The sequence below is a fragment of the Urocitellus parryii genome, chromosome 9 (genome assembly GCF_045843805.1).
Source record: "Urocitellus parryii isolate mUroPar1 chromosome 9, mUroPar1.hap1, whole genome shotgun sequence".
NCBI classification, from domain to species: domain Eukaryota; kingdom Metazoa; phylum Chordata; class Mammalia; order Rodentia; family Sciuridae; genus Urocitellus; species Urocitellus parryii.
In genome coordinates, this window is record NC_135539.1 from 108707974 (window position 1) to 108713973 (window position 6000).

Below are 6000 nucleotides of genomic sequence, written 5' to 3' on the forward strand. Positions count from 1 at the left end.
AAAAAGGGCTGGGGTTGTGGCTAAGCAGTTAAATGCCCCTGGGTTCAATCCCTGGTACAAAAAAAAAAAAAAAAACAGAACCCAGATACACAGCAGTGTGTGGGCCTGTTTGAGACCACAGGATAACCAGAGTAAAACATTTTTTTCCTCTAAGTGTTGAGTTTTGCTGAACAACCTGCCACACTGTAGATGTTATAATACAACTACCAGACTGCTATTGTTGTCCATTCTTGGCCACTGACTACTTCTAATTGGAGTTCAAGAGGCTGGAGTGGGGAAGAAAGGAGAGGAAAAAAATATCAAGACAATGTACAAACAGCCAGTGGTGCCAAGCAGCTGGCCCAGCCAACAAACCCATAAATAGACATCTGTCTTCTGTCTAGGTTCAAGATAAAAGGTAGAGTTAAGTCAACAAAAGACTGTTTGCAAAATGTCATCATGTTTTAAGGTGCTGATTATAGTATAACCTGGTTGTAAGAATAAAGACCCATCCTTTTTCTTCTTTCACCATATTACTATTATTTCGGCTTTGCTCCCCAGAGGCACCCAGTTTCTTGGTGTTCTTCCAGAGATCTTCCATGAAAAATTATTATATTCTTGAAAACTTGAGGTATTGTTTATTGTCTCCTAGTTTTCACATCCTTGTGGTCCAGTGTAGAGGTCTAACCTATTAATATTAGGTTCAGTAAAAAATGCATCCTGGACCCACCCAACATATTATTGGCTGAGTAATGGAAAACAGCCCTCTTTCTCCCCAAAATATTTATATTAGCTTTTGACAAGAAAAAAGGGATCATTTGTGAAAAATGAACCTGGGCACCAAGAATTTAACCTTTATTCATGTCCCTAGTAGAAGTTCTCTTAGTATAGTTCACACAAAGATGTATATGCCAACAAATGAAAGGCCTGGGAACCTTGTAATGAAGACAAGATTGTTCCTCCCCTTTCTTCTTCCTTCCCTCATCCCTGCCTTTTCTCTCTCCTTTTACATCTACTCACAAGCATTCAGTATTTTCAGGGTTAAAAGTAGTGCAGGAGATAATCTTCTATATTTACAAAGAGATATTAAAGGATTAGTAAGTACTCTTACTGGGGTATTTGCAATTTCCAGAAGACTCCCTCAGATAATGATCTCAAGAGTTGAGAGAAGGATGACTACCCATTAGGACAGGAATATCAAAATATTCAGAAAGCTGTTAATAATTTAAAAGAAAACATTCTATGGAAAATTTCTTCAAGTACAGCAAATACAAAACTAGACAAACTGGTATGATGAACTCCATTTACCCATTATTCAAAAATTATCACTCAAGGTTATCTTGTTCTACATATTTGTATACTCATTGCCCCTGCCTATATGCTGTATTAGTTTTTTAAGGCAATCCCAGAAATCATATTATTTCATCTATAAATATTTTAGTATCCACTTCTAAAAGACCAATTGTTCTTTCTTCAAACATAGCCATATGGCATTATTTTACCTAAAAAATATTAATTGTGCAATATCTTCATATATTCAATTAGTTTTCTATTTTCTGATTGTCTCATAAATGTTTTTGTTTTAAACTTTTTTGGTTTAATTTTAATGTATTCTGCTTTTCTCTATTCTGTGAATTGTGTCCATGTAATTTATATATAAATTACATGGACACAATACCTGTATTTTATTTTTTTTAATGTGATGCTGAGATTTGAACCTAGTGCCTTCCACATGCGAGGTCAACACTCTACCACTGAGCTACAACCCCAGCACTGGACCTAGACTTTTGATCAAATTTTTTAAGAGTTGATATGTTATACTTCTATCATAAGGCATATGATGTCTAATTACGTTCCTTTTGTGATGTTACCAAACATGATACACAATGTCTAAATTCATTAATGCATTCTAATTCTACCTTAGGGGTAATATTTTAATTCTATCTTTTTTTTAAGAGTGGAAAGTTGAAGCTTTATTAAAGGACAGCAGAAAAGACTTTTTCTCAGAGGAAGAAGGGGACCCAAGAGGTGGAAACCATGGAAGGGGTAGCTCTTCCCTCTTTTATAGCTAAGGTTTACTTTCAGATTTCCTGCATTCCTGTCACATGCATTCCTTTAATTCTATCTTTTCTTCTTTACTTACTGCCAGACTTTTCCCTTACATAAATTTTGATCTCCCAGTAGTACAGCTTATATAGGAAGAATACATGCTTAATTATTTCCCTTTATTTGCTAATTTTCAACATAAAGAGTTGGTCACTAAATATTCTAAATGATGACAATTGAGTTTGTGATTTTGTTTCTAGTATCATAATGAACTCATGGAGTTACATTAGTGATTAAATCCCTAATCTATGATATATATGGTTTGAATTAGAAACTTAAAGAGATCTTAAGTAACTTATTCAATATATAGCTATTCAAAGCAACAGATAAAAACACTTTCTGATATAAACTAAAGAAAGGAAGCAGGGTTGTAGCTGAGATTCTCAATAGAGCCAGGGGAACACAGTTTGAGGGTACATCTCAGAAACTGGGAATTTTTGAGATTTGAAACATGATAACTACTGTGATTTTTAAAAAGTCACATCTGGTTGGGTGTGGTGGCTCATGCCTATGATACCAGTGCTCCAGAGACTGAGGCAGGAGAATCACAAGTTTGAGGCCAGCCTAAGCAACTTAATGAGACCTGAAATAACTTAGAGAGACCTCATCTCAAAATAAAAAATAAAAAGGGCTGGGGGTATAATCATGGTAAATCCCCTGGGTTCAATCTCCAATATCCACTACCAAAGTCACATCTGAGAGGGAACTATCCATAATCCAAAGGTATAACTCCATTGATGAAAATTCAGACATTTCAGCTTCAGAGTTGAGAAGATTCTGAGGAGGTGTGTGTGTGTGTGTATGCACGCATGCCTGCATGTACATGTGTGTGTCTATACACACATGTGGTCATGTGTCTTCTTAGTGGTCCTAAATCAAAAAGTTCCCTATATTCAACACCAGCTCTTCCATCGCACATATATCTCTACACACCCAAATCAATTGAGCCTCTTCCTAAGATTGCTGGCAGTAAGGAAAGAACATTCCAAGCAGAGGGAATAGAATGGACAAAGGTGTAGATATGTGTTTGGAGAACTTCCAAGTGCACGTGGTGCTCAGGCAGACAGGGAAGTGGTGGTGGTGGGGTTGAAAAGACAAGGTGAGTTTCCAGTCCATGAAGTCCTATGTCCTTTGCTGAAGGGTTTAGGTCCAATCCCATAAACGATGAAGAGCTGTTAAAGCATTCAAACAAAAGGGTTATGTGATAAGATTTGAACTTTAGAGAATTTGCAGTGATGTCTGGTGTGGGTGGCACAGCTATTAGATTTTCCTTTCCGATGCCTTCCCTTAGTCTCTCACTACCTTTGAGAAATTCTGAAATTAATTTAGTCATTCAAAAAATATTTACTGAACACTTGCCATGTGCCAGGTGCTAGGATGGCCGCTCAAGCTAGGAAAAAGAATAAGATTCATGCCAGCCTCCTCAAGGAGTCCACCATCTCATCTGAATATAGATAAGTACATAGACAATTACAATACACTGTGATAAATGATGAGCTGATCAGTGTTGGATGTTAAGGAAACAGCCAGGATGGTGTTTACCCAGGCTGGAAGAATCTGCTTAGGCTAAACCTTTGTCAGTCAGGCATATTCACTGAAAATTCTATTGAACTCAAAGTTGGTCTAACTAGTCTAGATCTTAAGCTGTAGGAGTAGTTTCTGCTGATCAGATAAACAATGTGTGTGTGTGTGTGTGTGTGTGTGTGTGTGTGTGTGTGTGTGTGTTTCAAGGCAGGATACGAGTGTTGTAGGGCAACTGGAAATTAAAAAACTAAAGTCATTGGATTCTACAACATTTATTGTATACAGAGTAATAAGTTTTCTAGATGGAACAGATTATAGGAAATGAATATCTGAAAAAAAAATTATAATTAATGCATTCTTCATAATGTATAAATGTAAAATATTATGGTTGCCACTCTTTCTATTAATATTACTCAAAACAAATATCCATTTTTAAACCCAGAGTCTGGAATGCAGTAACTTTTGATAAATATGTTTCCTTAGGACTGATTATCAGGGACTGATTTACATTAGGTCTAGTCTACAAGTAAACATATTTTTATCAGTTTATATTGATAGATTTTAAAACAAGCCTAAAATTCTGTGTTAGAGGGGAACAAATTTTTATATCACACCTTTTATTGGAATATTGGTATAACTGCACTCATTTTTTTATATTTTCTGACAACGCATACTTTCTTGCATTTATCAAACACTAAGCAGTTACGGTATTCCAGACATGACATTAGGCACCAAGGATTTAAAAAGCTCAAACCTGCCCAGTGCAATGACTCATGCCTATAATCCCAGCAACTCAGAAGGCTAAGATAGGAGGATATCAAGTTCAAGGTCAGCCTTGACAATTTAGCGAGACCCTATTTTAAAATAAAGAATTTAAAAAGGTTGGGGATATAGTTCAGTGATAAAGTGCCCCTGGGTTCAAACCCCAGTACTTAAATAAATAAATAAAAAGCTCAACCTCAGACTCTTCTTGGAAGATCTCATAATCTACTTGGAAGACAAAGCAATTAACAAATAATTACATTGTTGTGGGATTAAAGATGTATAAAGGGTTATAGGAACCTAGAGGATAAAGAACTTGTTTTTGTAAGAAGGGGACAGAAAAGCTCTGAAACAGCTGCAAAGAGGGTGAGTGGAGTCAGTTTCCTGGATAAACAGTAAGGAAAGAATATTCCAGGCAGAGGGAATAGGATGGACAAAGGTGTAGATATGTGTTTGGAGAACTTCCAATTGCACATGGTGCTCAGGCAGACAGAGAAGTGGTGGGGGGTGGGGTGAGTTTCCAGTCCATGAAAGTCCTATGTCTTTTGCTGAAGGGTTTAGATCCAATCCCATAAAAGATGAAGAGCTGTTAAAGCATTCAAACAAAAGGGTTATGTGATAAGATTTGGACCTTAGAGAATTTGCAGTGATGTCTGGTGTGGGTAGCAGAGTTATTAGATCTTCCTTTCCAGTGCCTTCCCCAAGCAATTACTTCACTATTGATGCTGCCCACTAAGACTTTTAAGTCCTTTTCACATTTTAACCAAATGTTTCCTCCCACTTCTCAACATTTCTTGAAACCAAGATCTCAAGTCTCTCCTGAAATAAGCATCATAATCTCAGGCCATAGTGAGTTCAGTTTATCAATAAACATTAATGAATGATGTCTATGTCATCCTTGCTGGTCACTCACTGTATGGATATGGTTACACATAATGGGATAACATGGGTCACCTGAAGGTCTTACTCCCCATAGCTTTTAAAGTCTCTGTCTTTATTCCTGGGCTCCAGAGACCCTGCATACAATCTGCCCAATTCATACCCAGATAATTCAATTCACATCTTAAGCCTGAGATCCTATCAGATGTTCAAGTGGAAAGTTTCATGAGGTATACACATCTGTGTGCACACCTGGAGTTTAGGGGAGAGAGACAAGATGCCCATGCACACCTGGGAATGATCCGCATATAAATGGGACTGCTATGGCTTGAATATGGTTTTTTTCTCTCCAAAGCTCATGTTTTGTATACCAATGTAATGGTGTTGAGGGGAACCTTAAGAGGTGTTTGGTTGTGAGGGCTCTGCCCTCATGAAGGAATTAAATGCCACACTTATAGACTGGGTTAATTCTTGAGGAAGTGAGCAAGTTCTAGTTCTCAAGGAATTGCAGATCATTATAAAGGGAGGCCACCCCTCCTATTTTACCTCTTCTGCACAAGCCTACTTGCCCTTCTGCTTTTTGGCCATGAGATGAAGTTGCATAAGGCCCTTGCCAGATGCTAGCACTATGCTCTTGAATTTCCAGCCTCCAGAACTGTGGGTTAAATAAACATCTTTATTTTATAAATTACCCAGTCTTGGGCCTATTAGATTAACAGAAAGTGGACTGAGCACTTGGTACAGTGGCAC